A 20,114-nucleotide genomic window follows, 5' to 3' on the forward strand; every position below is an offset into this window, starting at 1 on the left:
ACCATTATATAATGGCCTTCTTTGTCTCTTTTGATCTTTGTTGGTTTAGTCTGTTTTATCAGAGATGAGGATTGCAACCCCTGCTTTTTTTGTTTTCCATTTGCTTGGTAAATCTTCCTCCATCCCTTTATTTTGAGCCTATGTGTGTCTCTGCATGTGAGATGGGTCTCCTGAATACAGCACACTGATGGGTCTTGACCCTTTATCCAATTTGCCTGTCTGCATCTTTTAATTGGAGCATTTAGCCCATTTGCATTTAAGGTTAATATTGTTGTGTGTGAATTTGTTCTTGTCATTATGATGTTAGCTGGTTATTTTGCTCATTAGTTGATGCAGTTTCTTCCTATCAGTGATGGTCTTTACAATTTGGCATGTTTTTGCAGTGGGTGGTACCTGTTTTTCCTTTCCATGTTTAGTGCTTCCTTCAGGAGCTCTTGTAAGGCAGGCCTGGTGGTGACAAAATCTCTCAGCATATGCTTCTCTGTAAAGGATTTTATTTCTCCTTCACTTATGAAGCTTAGTTTGGCTGGATATGAAATTCTGGTTTGAAAATTCTTTTCTTTAAGAATGTTGAATATTGGCCCCCACTCTCTTCTGGCTTGTAGAGTTTCTGCTGAGAGATCTGCTGTTAGTCTGATGGGCTTCCCTTTGTGGGTAACCCAACCTTTCTCTCTGGCTGCCCTTAACACTTTTTCCTTCATTTCAACTTTGGTGAATCTGACAATTATGTGTCTTGGAGTTGCTCTTGTCAAGGAGTATCTTTGTGGTGTTCTCTGTATTTCCTGAATTTGAATGTTGGCCTGCCTCACTAGGTTGAGGATGTTCTCCTGGATAATATCCTGCAGAGTGTTTTCCAACTTGGTTCCATTCTCTCTGTCACTTTTAGGTACATCAATTAGATGTAGATTTGGTCTTTTCACATAGTCCCATATTTCTTGGAGGCTTTGTTCATTTCTTTTTACTGTTTTTTCTCTAAACTTCTCTTCTCTCTTTATTTCATTCATTTGATCTTCAGTCACTGATACACTTTCTTCCACTTGATCGAATCAGCTACTGAAGCTTGTGCATGCATCACATAGTTTTTGTGCCGTGGTTTTCAGCTCCATCAGGTCATTTAACATCTTCTCTAGGCTGTTTATTCTGTTTAGCCATTCATCTAATCTTTTTTCAAGGTTTTTAGCCTCTTTGCTATGGGTTCGAATATCCTACTTTAGCTTGGAGAAGTTTGTTGTTACCAATCATCTGAAGCTTTCTTCTCTCAACTTGTCAAAGTCATTCTCCATCCAGCTTTGTTCCATTGCTGGTGAGGAGCTGTGTTCCTTTGAAGGAGAAGAGGCGCTCTGATTTTGAGAATTTTCAGCTTTTCTGCTCTGGTTTCTCCCCATCTTTGTGGGGTTATCTACCTTTGGTCTTTGATGATGGTGATGTACAGATGGAATTTTGGTGTGGATGTCTTTTCTGTTTGTTAGTTTTCCTTCTAACAGTCAGGACCCTCAGCTGCAGGTCTTTTGGAGTTTGCTAGAGGTCCATTCCAGACCCTGTTTGCCTGGGTATCACCAGCAGAGGCTGCAGAACAGCAAATATTGCAGAACAGCAAATGTTGCTGCCTGTTCCTTCCTCTGGAAGCTTTGTCTCATAGGGGCAGCTGGCCATATGTCAGTCAGCCCCTACTGGGAGGTGCCTCCCAGTTAGGCTATTCGGGTGTCAGGGACCCACTTGAGGAGGCAGTCTGTCTGTTCTCAGATCTCAAGCTGTGTGCTGGGAGAACCACTACTCTCCTCAAAGGTGTCAGGGATGTTTAAGTCTGCAGACGTTTCTACTGCCTTTTGTTCAGCTATGCCCCACCCCCAGAGGTAGAGTCTACAGAGGCAGGCAGGCCTCCTTGAGCTGTTGTGGGCTCCACCCAGTTCGAACTTCCTGGCCGCTTTGTTTACCTACTCAAGCCTCAGCAATGGCAGACACCCCTCCCCAGGCTTACTGCTGCCTTGCAGTTGAATCTCAGACTGTTGTGCTAGCAGTGAGCAAGGCTCCATGGGCTTGGGACCCTCCAAGCCAGGCGTGGGATATAGTCTCCTGGAGTGTCATTTGCTAAGACTGTTGGAAAAGTGCAGTATTAGGGTGGGAGTGTCCCAATTTTCCAGGTACCATCTGTCACTGCTTCCCTTGGCTAGGAAAGGGAATTTCCCGACCCCTTGTGCTTCCCTGGTGAGGCGATGCCCCACCTTGTTTTGGCTCATGCTCCATGGGCTGCACCCACTGTGTGACAAGCCGCAGTGAGATGAACCCAGTACCTCAGTTGGAAATGCAGAAATCACCCATCTTCTGCATCAGTCACGCTGGGATCTGTAGACTGGAGCTGTTCCTATTTGGCCATCTTGGAACCTGGCATTGTGAGGAATAAATTATGACAAAAAAATATTCTTAGCTAACACTTACTGAGTACTTGTAAGGCATCAGAAAATTTCTAAGTTCTTTACACGTATTAATCAATTAGTTTTATTGCAGATGAGGCACCTGAAGCCCAGAGAAGTTAACCTGCCCAGACTTACCATTAGCAATTAGCACCAGGATTGTATTCTAAACAAGGCCACAATTTCAATCACTAGGATCTCCTGCCTGTTTTCATGGGTAATAACATATTGAGCCCTACAATTTATTGAGCACTTACTATGCTTGAGGCACTGTGCTAAGAGATTTACATGGATTGTTGTAAAGTCATTTCTACAGCAACTGAGTTGTGGCATGTTATTATTTGCATTTTACAGATAAGAAAGCTAGGGCTTAGCAACCTCAGTAATAGTTATCTAGTTGGTAAATTGGGATTCTGAATTTGAATAAGGGAGTTTGACTCCACCATATGGCCTTTCTTATGGAAGTTCCAGCACAGTATGTGACACATAGGGATAGGGCCAGCTTCAGGGACCTCCAGGGCCACACCCGGTCTTGTGCTCAGCAGGACCTTATGCTTGGTTTAATGTTTTGCCTTTACTGTATTAACATTACACATAATTTATCTATGAACTTGTGTTTTGTAAGAGAAATGCGATGGGATAATGGAGCCTGGGCATGAGCACAGAGGATGTGCCTGGTGGCAGTGTGCACACAGGGTTGGTCCAGGAGCAGACCACACATGAGTGGGCTCAGGCTCCAGGCAGAGCAAGCAGTGCACACATAGTAGTTGGTTCTATATGCAGATGCATGCCTTGGGGGAGTCTAGAGTGCTGCAGAGCCCCAAGGAGAGGGTTAAACCTGTAAGTGGGCCCAGATTGGTGCTGCTATGGTGGTAGCAGCAGCAGAATCGGCTATGGCAGTGGCTGTACCCACAGGAGAGAGAACAGTTCCACATGGGGACAGCACCAAGACCCGCAGTGAAAGGCTGGCTTGCCTGTCATCTCCAGAGTCTCTCCCTGAGGTATCTGCACAAGCATTAACTCTCCCATCTGAGCACCAGAATAGGAACAGCCAGTGTTTAGGCAGTAAGCTTTGTGGTAAGTCATTACAAAATAAGATTGTAAGCGTGGACATTTCAATAAAGCATATCAAAGATTTATTAGAATATTTAGAATTTCTGTTTTTGAGAACTGCCACATTACAAAGCAAATATTCAAAGGCTTAGAAATAGAAATTATATCTTAAGATCATTGTGTTGGATGGAAAAAACACTATTTTCATTTGAAGCTTCACATGAACCAGTAATTAGTAAGGAAGTCAATTTTAAAATTAGTCTTTTCCTTGTCACTGAAGGTAAGTGACAGAATTCATAAACAGGTATTTTGAATTATATAAAAATCATCAAGCCATTTTGGGTTCCTTGCATGGCATTCACAAATCAGAGGAAACATTAAAATGCCATTGTATGAATTTGTGTGTTTATTTATTTATTTAGAGATGAGTCTCACTCATGCCCAGGCTGGAGTGCAGTGGCGCGACCTCGGCTCACTGCAACCTCTGCCTCCTTGGTTCAAGTGATTCTCCTGCCTCAGCCTCCTGAATAGCTGGGATTACAGGCACCTGCCACCACCCCCAACTAATTTTTGTATTTGTAGTAGAGATACAGTTTCACCATGTCAGCCAGGCTGGTCTGGAACTCCTGACCTCAAACGATCCACCCACCTCAGCCTCCCAAAGTGCTGGGATTACAGGCATGAGCCACAGCGCCTGGTCTGAATTTGTGTTTAATATCATAGTTACATATAATTGATGTGTATGAGGAGTTATATCTTAGAAAAATTATTCCATGAGATTCATCAGCTGTAGATGTACTAAAATTTATGTTTTGAAATAATTTGTCAGAAATACCTCTCAATATTATTAGAGTCTATAAGATACTCTTGACAGTCACGTTGGCAGAAAGTTTCTTCTCAAAATTAAAAATTATTAAAAATTTTCATCAATCTTTTATTTGCCTAGAGTGACAAATGTTTCTTTCAATTATATTGATTGAAAATGAAGTGACAAAAGATACAGATTTTGATGATCTAACAAATGAAGTTGCAAAAAAAGAGTGAGAATAATCTCATGACTAATCAAGTTATCATATTGATAAATTATTACTTATTGCATTATACAAAATTATTAAAGCAAAAAATTTTTTTGGGTAATTTTTAAGTTTCTGTTGGTACCCATATATGAAAATTATCACTAGCATGTTATATTAGTAATGTAATATTTTTTAAAAGAGAAAGCTTTATATTTTAGGACATTTTATGGCACTTTTTTCCTGCTTTTTGAACAAAGGGCTCCACATTTTAATTTTGCAATGGCCCTGCTCTTCCTGTTCCAGCTTTGCACAGCTATTCTCTCAACTCTTAGGTCCTTTGTCACTGAATGCCTTGAAGCTGACTGTGACCAGAGCCCCCTGAGAAACCCCGTCTCCTGCTTCAGACCCTGGGGTGCTTGCTAGAGGCATCTTTTCTTCATTTTGAGAATTGTGTATAGTCTATGATTTACTTTCCTCATCATTTTCTTTGATTTGCCTCCAGTGTGTGTGTGTATATATATGTGTGTGTGTGTGTGTATATATATGTATATATGTATATCTATGTATATGTGTATATGTGTGTGTGTGTATATATGTACACACACACACACACATATTTTTTTTGCCTCTATGTGATCCAAGTATGGGGGGCTTTTATGGGCCAAACTACTTTTATCCTGGCTGCACTTGAAGGCCATACTTAGCACTTTATATCAATAGCATCACTCAAAACAGATTTATCTCCACAGGGCACTAACTGAAAAATTTTGAGAATAGATGAGAAAGATAATCCATATCCCATAACACACAACAGAAACACAATGAAATTCCCATGTTAGGGTTTGTCCTTCCCCTGAAAGTTTATCTTTTATCTAGCTAGTGTATCACTATCTTTTTAATCCACACAGTCTCTCAAGAACCCTTCTAATGTCCTAAACAATTCATATTTATCCTTAAGGTTGTACACTTGAGTAAATCAAAGGGCAAAAGCGAGCCAAGGATTGCCTGCTGTTCTCATTCCTGCTTCTTGGATCAGAGAGGGCTCATTCTCTTTTCTGAGAAGTTCCTTAAATTCCTCGTAGAAAAAGAATGTTTCGCCCTAGGTACAATTCTTGTAAGAGAAGATATTCTTTACAATGAAAACATTTCATGAAAGATGAAAATGGAAACACAACATACTAAAACATATGGGAGTCTGGGCGCAGTGGCTCACACCTCTAATCCTAGCACTTTGGGAGGCTGAGGTGTGCAGATCACCTGAGGTCAGGGGTTTGAGACCAGCCTGGTGAACGTGGTGAAAACCCATCTCTAATAAAAATACAAAAATTAGCCGGGCATGGTGGCATGCACCTGCAGTCCCAGCTACTCAGGAGGCTGAAGCAGGAGAATCGCTTGAAACTGGGAGGTGGAGGTTGAAGTAAGCCAAGATTGCACCATTGCACTCCATCCTAGGCAACAAGAGAGAAACTATGTCTAAACAACAACAACAACAACAACAAAAAACCCAGCAGCAGCAACAACAACAACAAGAAAAACACCAAATATATGGGATACAGCAAAAGCAGTACTAAGAGGTTAATTTATAGCAATAAATGCCCACATCAAAAAGGTAGAAAAATTTTAAATAAATGACCCAATGAATCACCTCAAGGGACTAGAAAAGAGAAAATAAACCAAACTCCAAATTAGTGGAAGGAAAGAAACAATAAAGATCAGAATGTAAACAAAATAGAGATCAAAAAGACAATAAAAGAGATCAACAAAACAAAATTGGTTTTTTGAAAAGATAAAATTAACAATCCATTAATAGTCTAATAGCAAGGCTGACTAAGAAAAAAAAGAAGGCACAAATAAATCAGAAGCAAAAAAGGAGGCATGAAGCTGATGCCACAGATATACAAAGGATAATGAGAGAATATTGTTAACAACTATTCGCCAACAAATTGATAAATTTAGAGGAAAGGCATAAATTCCTTGAGGTTCACAACCTACCAAGAGTCAACCAAAAATAAATAGAAAACTTGGAGACCAATAATAAGTAATGATGATGAATCAGTGGTAACATTTCTCCTAACAAAGAAAAGCTCAGGACCTCATGGTTTTACTGCTGAATGCTACCAAACTTATAAAGAAGGACAAATACCAATTCTCAAACTATGCTAGAAAATTGAAGGAAAGGGAATTCTTCCTAATTCATTCTATAAGGCAGCATTACCTTGATACCAGAACCAGTGTCTGGTTCAGTGTTTTTTTTAATCTATCTATTATCTATCTATCTATCTATCTATCATCTATCTATCTATCTGTATATATGTATATATGACATTATAGATATAAGTATAGAGGTATATATAGTATATATATTTTATAAATATATAAAATGTTATTTATAAATATTTTCTTTATAGTAGTAGTATTCTATATATAGTGGTATAGTAGTATTCCATGCTGAAAAGAATATATATATATATATATATATAAACATTTTCTTTATCCAGTCCTTTATTGATGGATACTTAGGTTGATTCCATATATTTGCTATTGTGAATGAATAGTGCTGTGAAAAACAGAAATGCAAATATCTTTTTGGTGTAATGACTTCTTTCCTTTGGATATATGCCCAGTAATGAGATTGGTGGATCAAACAGTAGTTTATTTTTCAGTTCTATGAGAAATCCTCATATTATTTTCAACAAATATTGTACCAATTTACTTTCCCACCAACAGTGTGTGTTTCCTTTTCTCCACATCTTCACCAACATCTTGTTTTTTTTTTTTTTTTACTTTTTTAGTTATTTTATTTTTATTTTTTTATTTTTTCCTTTTTTAAAATTATACTTTAAGTTTTAGGGTACATGTGCACAATGTGCAGGTTTGTTACATACGTATACATGTGCCATGTTGGTGTGCTGCACCCATTAACTCATCATTTAACATTAGGCATACCTCTGAATGTTATCCCTCCCCCCACCCCACAACAGGCCCCTGTGTGTGATGTTCCCCTTCCTGTGTCCATGTGTTCTCATTGTTCAATTCCCACTTATGAGCGAGAACATGTGGTGTTTGGTCTTTTGTCCTTGCGATAGTTTGCTGAGAATGATGGTTTCCAGCTTCATCCATGTCCCTACAAAGGACATGAACTCATCCTTTTTTGTGGCTGCATAGTATTCCATGGTGTATATGTGCCACATTTTCTTAATTCAGTCTATCATTGTTGGACATTTGGGTTGGTTCCAAGTCTTTGCTATTGTGAATAGTGCCGCAATAAACATACATGTGCATGTGTCTTTATAGCAGCATGATTTATAATCCTTTGGGTATATACCCAGTAATGGGATGGCTGGGTCAAATGGTATTTCTAGTTCTAGATCTCTGAGGAATCACCACACTGACTTCCACAATGGTTGAACTAGTTTACAGTCCCACCAACAGTGCAAAAGTGTTCCTATTTCTCAACATCTTCTCCAGCACCTGTTGTTTCCTGACTTTTTAATGATCGCTATTCTAACTGGTGTGAGATGGTATCTCATTGTGGTTTTGATTTGCATTTCTCTGATGGCCAGTGATGATGAGCATTTTTTCGTATGCCTTTTGGCTGCATAAATGTCTTCTTTTGAGAAGTGTCTGTTCATATCCTTTGCCCACTTTTTAATTAGAGCTTTTTAAAGTATATTTTCAGTACTGAAACATTGTGTACACAACACATAAATGCATAGACATGTTAGGCATGCCAATAGAAGTCCATCTTATAGATTCAGCTTTACAAGTAGCAGGATACATTCTTGGCTGAGTGAAGCAAAAGCTGATATGTCAGGTCGTCTGACACCTGAGTGAGGGGTTGTGGATCAGTTTATTTAGAAGAAAATGGCCCTTCAAAAACCCCTGCTGGGTGTCAACTGAGCTAGGCAAAAATATGTTAATGCTCCTGCGGCATGAAAGAAAAGTTAAACTGTGCTTTGAATACTTCATTTAAGAAGGCAGAGAGATATCAAAATTTTAGAAAGGTTTTACTCACAAGCTCGTTAAAAGATAAGTTTCATTTTCTTACAAATATTGCTTGTTTAGAATGTTTTATTTCTGTATTAAAATTTTTTTCTCACTTTTTTTCATCTCAAGTTAAACTATGCTTTTTATTTGCATGAACATAGAAATATTATGTCTCTAATACTAGGATAGATCTGATAAAATGAGTGCTCACTTTTTGGTTAACTGAATATGTGCTTTACTTTACTTGAAATTTCAGTTTTTGATGTTACCATTACTCAGTAGGTCTGGAGCCCAGTGGAGATAAAGCTAGACTATTGTATGGTGATTACAGCTCAAGAACTATTCCCAGCCCAGAGGTGAGATTGTTAGGAATGTTTGCCACATAGGTGGCATATGTTGTGCCCATTTCTCATGAGGATAAAGGATTTTAAAAGAAAGGTTATGTCATGTATTCAAATACATCAGTTAAAATGGCACTCTGTTGAATTAAGTATGAAAATGTTTCATTTTCAAACCAATAGTGTATATAATTCTAATTTGTACTTTTTTTAGTGGAGTAAAAGAGCTAAAAGTTTGACATATTCAGATGCAAAAGAAATGATAAGTTACAGATATGTTTTATCAAATATTCAGGTTCAATCCCACTAAGGGTCTTGAAATGAACATCTAATTCTATTAGGAATGAATAGGCAACACAAATATGCCTTTACTTTGTGAGGCAAACATTATTTTTCTTAATTATGAAACTAATATGTACCTTTAAAGCTGATGTTTAAAAATTATCAAAATAAAAAACTGACTTATAAGGTCATTATTTATAATTATCTCTCTTCCAAAGGTATTATATATTATCTATTTTAAAATTAAATTAAGGTCAACTTGCATTAATATGTTTTTATAAACATATTATGTTCAAAGTCCATTGAAAAGACTGTAATGTCCTGATTTATAATGCTAAAAAATGATAAGAAAAACTTGATAGATTACTTGAATGCTTAGAAAAATAATTGGTGTGTAAACTATGTCCAGGAAACACAATTGACACTTTTGAAAGCTTCAGTAATCCTTGGTAGACTGCAATCCTTTAAGCATTAGGAGGAATTGTGAATAGTTTATCCTTAGAACACTTTTTGATTCTCATGTTTGAGTCTTGAGCTTCTGGTGTTTCCCTTCAGTTTCAGTCTGAAGTTCATTTGCTTTCTTTCTCCCTTTGAAAGAAGCCATGCAAGTGTCCACTCCAAGGTACTCACCAAAGGCAATCAACATTTTTGGAGATATTATTCTAGAAGAAAAGCAGAGAAAAAAATTATGATCCTTTAACAGGAGTCAAATAAACTACTTTGCAAAGAGTAAGTGCAAATTATACAAAGTTCAAAATGTCACTTAATGGGAGGGCTGAAGAGAAAAGTGCTGTGTCATCCCCAAGTGCCATCACCATCCTCAACACCAATGGCTCTCAACCCTGGCTACACCTTGGAATCACCAGAGCTTTGAAAAGCACCAAAGTTCAAGCCACAATTTATCCCTGTATCACACCCCCTGAGTTCTGTGGAAAGACTATGTATATCCTTATTTACTAGACTAACAAAAGGTAGCAAAACTAGAAAAAAAAACTGGACCAGTTAAAGCAGAATCTCTGGAGGGTAGGAGCCAGGAATCTGTAGTTTTAAATGTTCCCTGGGTGATTACAATGTGCATCCAAGATGAAGAACCATTGTTTTAGTTCCTTGAGGATAGAGGCTGTATCCAGCTCAGTTATGCTCAATTCAGCTCGATGTGGCAAATATTTATGGCATGCTAATTACACGTTAGGTATTGTCCTAGGCTGGGGCAAGGAGCAGGAAACAATTCAGACAATATTTTCTGTTCTTAGGGATCATGCAAGGTAGCAAGTAACCACGGGTGAAATGAGTGCGCCAAAAACCAGGGTCAGGTGTGATGGAATGTACAATGTGGGACTTTGACCTAGCTGAGCAATCAGGGTAGCTAAGGATGAATAGGAAATATGTTAAATAGATATAAATAGTAAAGAAAGTACTTTATTTATCAGTAACATAATTTTGTAATAGTGAATCTCTGCTTGTGCTTTCTACTCTGCTACTACTTACAGCAGAGGAGGAGTATTTCTTGACGGTAAGACCTTAAGCTCTGTAATCAAATTGGAAACTTCAGTTTGAAACTTTGTTGCAGCACATATTATTAGTTGTTTAACCCTGCAAAAATTACTGTCTTTAAACCTCAGATTTCCTAAATTGATAAAATTCACACAAAGCTATTAGCACAGTAGCTGGCATGTAGTAGTCACCCCATAAATGCTAAATCTGGACCTGGGTGGAATCCATGAACAAATACCTGGAATTCATAGCATGGGCCTTGTATGAAGTTGCTGGAGCTATTTCACAAAATAAAATGAAGAACTTGTAAAATACCCTTAATATTTTTCTGGCAACATACTTGTGTTTTTTTGTCCCTTGTTTTCAAAGTAGAGCTCTACACTAACCAAACTAAATAGTTGACCGAAACCAAAAACATAAAAAACAAACAAAAAACCCCAAATAATTTGTTACTTATTTGTGTTGAAACAAAAAATGTGTGTTTTGCAAGACCTAAATAATTGTTAAATTTAGTCAGTGTCTGAAGCAACCAAGACACAGCAATAGTCCGATAAGTTGTTTTTGCTCTATTAAGGTTCTTCCTCTTACCATTAAGTAAATATATAAAGTTGCTTTCTATGCAAAAGAGGTAGCAGTGATTGGACAATTTGTTCACAATAACCAGAATGATAGTGAGGTCATTATTAACTTACTGTTTAAGAATCAATCCGATATATGCAAATTTGGATATCATTAAATAAACTTGTTCCTCTAAAATAGCATTTAAAATTTTTTTGGCCACATACTCCTGCTCCAGAATTGGTAACAGAAACGGATACCTGGAATAACAATAACAAATAGTGATATCATCAGACTGGTATCTTTTTGCTGTCATCATAGGGCATTGATTATGAAATTTCAGATATGGAACTATAACATACAGCTTTAAACAGTCAAACAAAGGCCAGCTGCAGTGGCTCACGCCTGTAATCCCAGCACTTTGGGAGGCCGAGGTGGGCAGATCACCTGAGGTCAGGAGTTTGAGACCAGCCTGGCCAACATGGAGACATGCCATCTCTACTAAAAATACAAAAGTTAACCAGGTGTGGTGGTGGGCGCCTGTAATCCTAGCTATTCAGGAGGCTGAGGCAGGAGAATCGCTTGAACCCGGGAGGCGGAGTTTGCAGTGAGCCGAGATCGCACCCCTGCACTCCAGCCTGGGCAACAGGGTGAGACTCCATCTAAAAAATAATAATAATAATAACAAACAAACAAACAAACAAAAACTAGTCAAACAAAATGCAAATCTTAGGAATTGCCTTGTGTTTTCTCTTATGATCAGTAATAGGACTAGTGCTAATATATTTAATTTCCTGGAGTAAACTTCCTGCTTTTGTTGATTTTCTGCTGTGTGATGGTCTAAACATATGGAAGTAATTGCTTTTAGATTTTTTTGTTTGTTTGTTTTGATACAGAGTCTCGCTCTGTCGCTCACGTTGGAGTGCAGTGGCACAATCTTGGCTCATTGCAAGCTCCGCCTCCTGGGTTCACACCATTCTCCTGCCTCAGCCTCCTGAGTAGCTGGGACTACAGGTGCCCACCACCACGCTCGGCTAATTTTTTTGTATTTTTAGTAAAGACGGGGTTTCACCGTGTTAGCCAGGGTGGTCTTGATTTCCTGACCTCGTGATCTGCCCACCTCAGCCTCCCAAAGTGCTGGGATTAGCTTTTAGATTTTTTGCTTCTTTCTTCCCTCTCTGTCCCTCCCAAACATCCCATAGTTGTATACTATTAAGAAGCAAAATTGCAGCCAGGCACAGCCCAATTGCTAATGCCAGCACTTTGGGAGGCTGAGGTGGATGGATCACCTGAGGTCAGGAGTTCAAGACCAGCCTGGCCAACATGGTGAAACCCCATCTCTACTAAAAATACAAAAATTAGCCGGGTGTGGTGGCCCATGCCTGTAATCCCAACTACTTGGGAGGCTGAGGCAGGAGAATCACTTGAACCCAGGAAGTGGAGGTTGCAGTGAGCAGAGATTGCCTCACTGACTCCAGCCTGGGTGACAGAGTGAGACTCCATCTCAAAAAAAAAAAAAAAAAAAAAAAAAGCAAAATAGCAAAAATTATCTTACCAAAAAAAAAAAAAAATCTCTTGAACATGTGTAATGTGTCAGTTTAGGTAGATCATTGTTACAACATTAAGCAGAAATAGATGTTTGTGAAATCAATAGTTGAAATGGATCAGAATATAAATAAATATCACATAAGATATTTTATACTTTTATATTGTTCTGCTTAATTAGTTGAACCACACTTCCCTCAAAAATTCTGTTTATCTCAGCTGATTTTGGGAATCTGATCAATTTTCCACAACTGAATGTTGACAGTTAGTCTTTATATTTTATTCTCCTAAAGTTTTCCAGAACTATAGCCTAAAGGGCTCTAATGATTATTTAAAAATAGAATCTACAGATCATTGTTTAATTCTCTACCATTTTAGGATTGTGAATCTTTCTTTTTCTGGAGACTGTTTTTTTTTACGTTTGTTTATCTAAGGACACCAATTTTATACAAGTTATCATTTAACATCACTGACTTCTCTGGCTACCATGCCCCCTTATCCTGGCTGGTCATATTCTTTCTGTGATCTTAACACTCGAGCTTTTAATAAAACTTAGTCACATATTAACAATTCTTACTAATATTATTTTAATAATAATGTTAGAAACAAAGTAAATAGCTTAAAAATGTATATAAGTATACTTACATTAGATATAACTACATATGTACATATACATAAGTTTATTATAAATGTTACTGAGATAAAACATGTATAGTACATGATTTATTACTACTAATAAAATATACATTACTTTTTGTTATAAACACCATATAATCAATTACTTTTCACAGAATGTTTTGCTAATTTTTGTTGAATTCTTGCATCATATATATTCTTTCACATGGATGTGACACACTTTGGTTAACCATTCATCAGTTGATGGATATTTAGATTGTTTTTACCTTTCAGCTGTTATGAATAATGCTGCATAAACATTTGTGTACAAGTTTTTTGTGGGGACATGTATTTTCATTTCTCTTGGATATATACCTAGGAGTGGAATTGCTAGGCCATGTGGTAATTCTATGTTTAACATTTTGAGGAACTATCAAAGTATTTTCCAAAACAGTTGCACCAATTTACAGTACCACCATCAGTGTTCGAGGGTTCCAATTTATCCATATCCTTACAATACTGTTATTGTCTGTCTTTTATATTATGCCTTCCAAATTAATGTGAAGTTATTCATTGTTTTTAAATAACAGCTTTATTGAGAAATAATTCATATACCATAAAATTCACTGCCTTAAAACATAAAATGTGGTGATTTTTAGTATATTCAGTAAATTGTTCATCGCTATCTAATTCTAGAATATTTTCATCACTCCCCCAAAAAACTTCGTACACATTAGCAGTCATTTTCTCCTTGGCCTTTCCTTCAGTCCCTGGCAATCGATAGTCTACTTTCTGTTTTTGTAGATTTGCCTATTCTGGCTATTTCATATAAATGGAATCATACAATATGTGGCTTTTTGTGTCTGGCTTCTTTTGCTTAAAATAACGTTTTCAAGGGATATCCATGTGGGAGCATGTTTCAAATTTCATTGCTTTTTATGGTTGAATAATATTTAGTTGTATCAACATACCACATTTTGTTTATTCATTCATTCATCACTTGATGAACATTTGGGTTGTTTTCACAATTTGGATATTGCTGCTATGAACATTTGTATAAAAAATTTCATTTTCATTTCTCTTAGGTATATGGCTAGGAGTTCAAATATGCTAACTTACTCTTTGGCTTTTTGAAGAACTGTCAAGCTGTTTTCCAATGCGGCTGGACCATTTTATAATTCCATCAGCAATGTATGAGGATTCCAGTTTCTCCACATTCTCATCAACACTTGTTATTATCTATCTATTTGAGTTTAGCCATCTTAGGGTGTTTGAAGTACTTTCTCATTGTGCTTTTGATTTGCATTTCCCTGGTGATTGATGATGGTGCATATCATTTTATGTACACATTGACCACTGACCGCTTATATCTTTTTTTTTTTTTTAATGGAGTCTCACTCTGTAGCCCAGGCTGGAGTGCAGTGGCACAATCTCGGCTCATTGCAACCTCCTCCTCCTGGGTTCAAGTGATTCTCATGCCCCAGCCTCCTCAATAGCTGGGATTACATGCGTGCACCACCATACCTGGCTGATTTTTGTATTTTTAGTAGGGATGGGGTTTCACTATGTTGGCCAGGCTAGTCTCAAACTCTTGATCTCAGGTGATCCACCCACCTAAGCTTCCCAAAGTGGGATTAGAGGCATTAGCCACCACGCCTGGCCATCTTTATTTGAAGAAATATCTGTTCAGAGCTTTCGCTATTCTTAAAAGTTGGGCTTTTAAAAATTGTTGAGTCATCAGGAATTATTTATATATTCTGGACACAAGTCCCTTATTAGCTCTAAGATTTGCAAAAATCTTTTCTCATTCTTTGAGTTGTATTTTTACTTTACCGATGTTGTCCTTTGAAGCATAAGAGTACTTAATTTTGATGAAACTACTTTATTTATCTTCTGTTGTTGCTTGTATTTTGACGTCATAGCTAACAAACCATTGCTTAATTCAAGGTCATGGAAATTTACATCATTTTTCTTTAAGAGTTTTATGATTTTATCTCTTACAGCTAGCTTTTGGATTTATTTTGAGTTAATTTTTGTATATGATGTAGGGGTTGAGGTTCAACTTCGTTGTTTTGCATATGGCTATCAAGTTGTCCCAGCACTATTGGAATTGTCTTGACACCGTTGTTGAAAAGCAATTGAGCAAAAATGTAAGAGCTTATTTCTGGACTCTCAGTTCTATTCTGTTGATCTATATATGTCTATCCTTAAGAAAGTTTGACACTGTCTTGATTAGTATAGTTTTATAGTAAGTTTTGAAATGGGGAAGTGTGATTCCATCCAATTTTCTTCTTTTTCAAGATGGCTTTGGCTTTCTGAGTACCTTGCATTTCCACATAAATTTTAGAATCCACTTGTCGAGGCATGCAAAAAAAGCAGCTAGAATTTTGAAAGGAATTACATTCAATCTGTAGATCAATTTGGGGAGTATTAGTGTCTTAACAATATTAAGTCTTCCAATCCGTGATCGTGGGATTTATTTTTATTTAAGTTTTCTTTAATCTCTTTTGAAGATGTTTTGTAAATTTTCATAGGATAAGTTTTGTACTTTTTTTGTTAAATTTGTTCCTAAGTATTTTATTATTTTTGAAGCTATTGTTAAATAGACTTGTTTTACTAATTTCATTTTTGGGTTATTCATTTCAGATGTATGGAAATACAAATGAGTTTAGTACATTGATTATGAATATTGATCCTTTGCTGAATTCATTTTGTAGATGTAATTGTGTGTGTCTGTGTGTGTGCACATACGTATTCTTCAGGATTTTCTATATACAAGATCATGTCATCTGAGAATAAAGATAATTTTGCTCCTTTTTTCCAATCTGAATATCTTTTTTTAATATTTTGTCTAAATGTTCTATTGAACAGTAGTTGAATCAGAGTGGTGAATATGGATAGCCTTGTCTTGTTCTTGACCTTGTGGGGAAAGCATCCAATCTTTCAGCATTAAACATGATGTTAGCTCTGGCTTTTTCATAGATGCCACTTATCAGGTCGTGGAAGTTCCCTTTTATTTCTACTTTCTTGGTGTTTTTATCTTGAAAGTGTGCTGGATTTTGTCTAATGCTTTTTCTGTGTGTTTTGACATGATCATGCAGCTTTTGTTGTTCTACTGAATGATGTACTGTGTTAAATTCTCTTTAAATATTAACCCAATCTTACATTCCCAGGATAAATCCTCTTTAATCATTATGTCTTAATGTGATAGGTTGCTGGATTCAGTTTGCTGGTATTTTATTGAGGATTTTTGTGTTTATGTTCATAACAGGTATTGATCTTTGGTTTTATTTTCTTGTGATGTCTCTGCGTAGTTTTAGTATCAAGGTCATCCTGCCCTCATAGAGTGAGTTGGGAAGTGGTCAGTCATTTTCTATCTTTTTGGAAATTTTTGAAATTTTGGTAGCTATTCTTCTTAAAAAGTTTTATAGAATTTCCCATGAAGCCCTCTGGATCTGGGATTTTTCTTGTGGGAATTTTTTTTAGATTACTAATTTAATATCTTTAAGTCTATTCAGATGTTTTTTCCTTCATGAGTCAGTTTTGTTAGCTTGTGTCTCTGTAGAAATTATTCCATTTCATCTAAGTTACCTAGTTTCTTGGCACATAATTTTTCGTAGTATTTCCTTATGGTCCTTTTCCTTTCTGCAGCATTACCAGTAGTGAGGTCCTCTTTTTTATTCCTGATTTTAGTAGTTTGAGACTTCTCTGTTTTTTCTTTCTTGGTCGGTCTAACTAAAGTTTTGTTAATTTTGTTGATCATTAATGTTGTTGGTTTCATTGATTTTTCTTAGTTTTCCACTCTTCTTCATTTCTGGTTCTCTTCAGCTCTTCCTGTGGATTTGAGTTACTATCTGGTATCGTTTACTTACTTCAATATAATTTTGTCCCCACTCACGTCCTTTGTGCTGTTATTTTCAAAAATATTACATTTCTATATGTAGTAGGCCAAATAAAACTATTATGTACCTTTTATTTATACAATTGTATTTATAATCAATGAAGAGAAGAAAGGAAAAGAAATAGGCATTTATACTGTCTTTTAAAAATTACCTACTTTGTCACCTTTACTGTCACTTTATTTCATGTGGATTCAGATTACTCTCAGGAGTCACTTGTTTTCATCTTGAAGAATTTCCATTAATATTTCTTGTGAGGTAGTATGCTAAGCAACAAATTCTCTGTTTCAGTTTGCCTTCCTTTTGCTTTCATTTTTGAAAGAGACTTTTGCTGGATATAAGATTCTTGGTGGGTAATTTTCCCCCCAGTACTTTGAATATGTTATACCACTGCCTTTTGACTTTCATTATTTCTGTTGAGGTGTCAGCCATTAATCACATTTGGGTTCCTTTGTACATGATGAGACCTTTTTTTTCCTTTTGCTGGTTTCAAGATATAGCTTTGTTTGTGTCTTTTAACATTTAAATTTTAAATGATTGTCTTTGCTAATTTTGACCAGCTTAATACATGGCTCTTTGGGGAGAGCTTTCCCCTATACATTCTGTCAGCTCTTGACCACTTGTTTTGGAACTTCTATTTAATTTTAAAGCTTCACTAGACTCTAAATAGTTTCATTGCCTCTAAGCCAGGCTTTCTGTTGGCTGTCTCCATGTCCCACAAATAAAGTTGATTCATGTCATTTGGATTGTGTCAGTCTCTTTTTTAATGATCATAATGACTACACTCGTCCTCATATCCAGTTTACACTTTCCAATATACTCACTGACTGGATCCGTATGTAAAAGCTCTCATATCACATTTGCATCCTAGTTTGGGCTGTTCTAGATAAATTTAACCTTCATACCAAAATGTCACTCTGCATTATTTACCCCCATATATTAATCAATTTTACAAAATATTTTATTTCAGAGGTTATTTATACCTTTATATTCTCTTTAGGAAAAAGTTATCTTCTCAATACTACAATACAAAATATTTTCAAAGTTCTCAGTATTAATTTATTTTATATTTTAATATACTGATTAGTATTTTAGGTTTAAATTTTTACTATACCATAAGCCTCATAACTATATTATTGTCTTTAAATTGAATAAATTTATAAATGTCATACATATTGAAATTTTCTTTTACTAAATTAGTCATTCACATTGTTTCTTTTGTTTTACTCTCCAATTTCAAAACTTCAAAATGATCAGATGATGACATATAGTGGAAGTTTGTTATAAGAGCAAAGATTACTTTAAGAGTTAACTTGCTTGTACAGCCCTCAAACATTCCAGTGTTGATGAAATTGGGCACACGATGGTGGTTTTAACTTCAGTTTTCTTTATCGTAGTTAATTCAAAAAAGAGAGATTCAGCAAAGCCAAAGCCTGCAAATTTACTTGCAGAATAATCTGAAAAAAAGTGAGGAACTATTAGTAATAGAGCTTGACAAGTTAATTCTTGGAATTATTTTAAAAATTGAATCTCCTTCCCCTTTTTGTGGCTTGTCCTTGGGGACAAAGCATTCCTGTCAGAGTCAATTTATGTGGCCAAACACTCCACTCCTACATATCCACACTCTACACCCAACAAAAAGATGGAAATCATATCAGTGTTTCCTAACCCAAGAAGACCAAAGCCAATAGGCATATTCTGGCTGTTTTTTTTTTTTTTTTTTTTTTTAGAAGAGAATATATCTCCTTCTGGAAATAGAAGAGAATGCTGGAATTATAAATAGAGTTCAATATTCCAGAGATTTCCCCTTGATGCAGGAACAGCTTCTATCTATCTTGGAAGAGTCCTAATTTCTGACTTCTGTGACACATGGTGAAACAAAGTACTCATCTGATAGTCCATTAATACCAACTACTCCTGCTATACTTGAAATACAAACCAGGTGACCATGGTTAGCTTTAATCATGGCAGGAAGGAAGGCCTTACAAGTCTGAAAGGTATAAATGCATTTTGTCAATATTTCATTCATTTATTACTATATTTGCTTCATAAGTATTTGATGAATTTACTAATTTAACAAATATTTATTTAACACCATAATGTGTTAAATTCTGTGGCAGTAGAAAAGTAGGTACCATATAATCATTGTTTTCAGTGAGATTAGAGGTTATTATCTACTAATCTGTATTATTTGATTTCTTTTTCTTTTGAGGTAAACTATACTAATTGAATCAAATGAACATTTTATATTTGTGGTTGGCTAAAAATCTTAAAATCTAGTTTTTCTGGTATGCTGAACTTTTCCATGTAGTTTTTAGCAATTTATATTAAAATTTAATTGCATTTACCTTCCTGGCTTTACCCTAAACAAGATTTGCCCTTGCCCTGATGGTTTGGCAGAATGGGAGGAATTGTTTAAGGAAAAGTGAATTTCAGTGCAAGCTAAACACACCCAGGTAAGTAAAGCACTACCATATCTTAGATCTATTCTTATTTCAGCACTCCTTTTCTCATTCACTATGTAAATCCAAGTTTCTAATATCATTATCTTGTTGGCTGTGTTATTCTACTGGTTCTCTTATAAATGATTTCAACCTAATCTTGACAATGCTCTGATCTGTTTATATGAGTTTGCAAAGTTAACATTGTCAGAATTTGGTATGTATAGTTTTGGAGAGTGCCAAGATGTGCTCACCTACAAGGGGCCAGTAAAATAGAAAGCAGACACTGGATCAAAGAATGATATATTTGTTTTTGAGATATTCTTCATCTCAGTAACCTTGTCCCAGAGCTGCTGAACTAATTGGCAAGTTTCTGCTTAGATGTGAACAATTGGCCTCTTTTGACATTTCCTGTCCAAATGCAGTGGCAATTTATACATCTGTCTTATAGTTGTAACATCTTTGTCTTTCAAAA

At 36.2% G+C, this 20,114-nt stretch overlaps 1 long non-coding RNA gene across 1 annotated transcript; it reads right to left on the reverse strand.

Annotated features, from left to right (window-relative positions):
• Positions 1 to 1,084: 1,084 nt before the first annotated feature.
• Positions 1,085 to 19,379, reverse strand: LOC130541749 (uncharacterized). Its single transcript, XR_008955851.2, has 4 exons — positions 18,499 to 19,379; positions 11,274 to 11,399; positions 9,718 to 9,749; positions 1,085 to 2,382 (listed from the first exon to the last, which is right to left on the reverse strand). It is a non-coding gene; the product is annotated as an uncharacterized LOC130541749 (long non-coding RNA).
• Between the last annotated feature and the right edge of the window lie 735 nt (positions 19,380 to 20,114).

Source organism: Pan paniscus, chromosome 7 (genome assembly GCF_029289425.2).
Source record: "Pan paniscus chromosome 7, NHGRI_mPanPan1-v2.0_pri, whole genome shotgun sequence".
Lineage (NCBI taxonomy): Eukaryota > Metazoa > Chordata > Mammalia > Primates > Hominidae > Pan > Pan paniscus.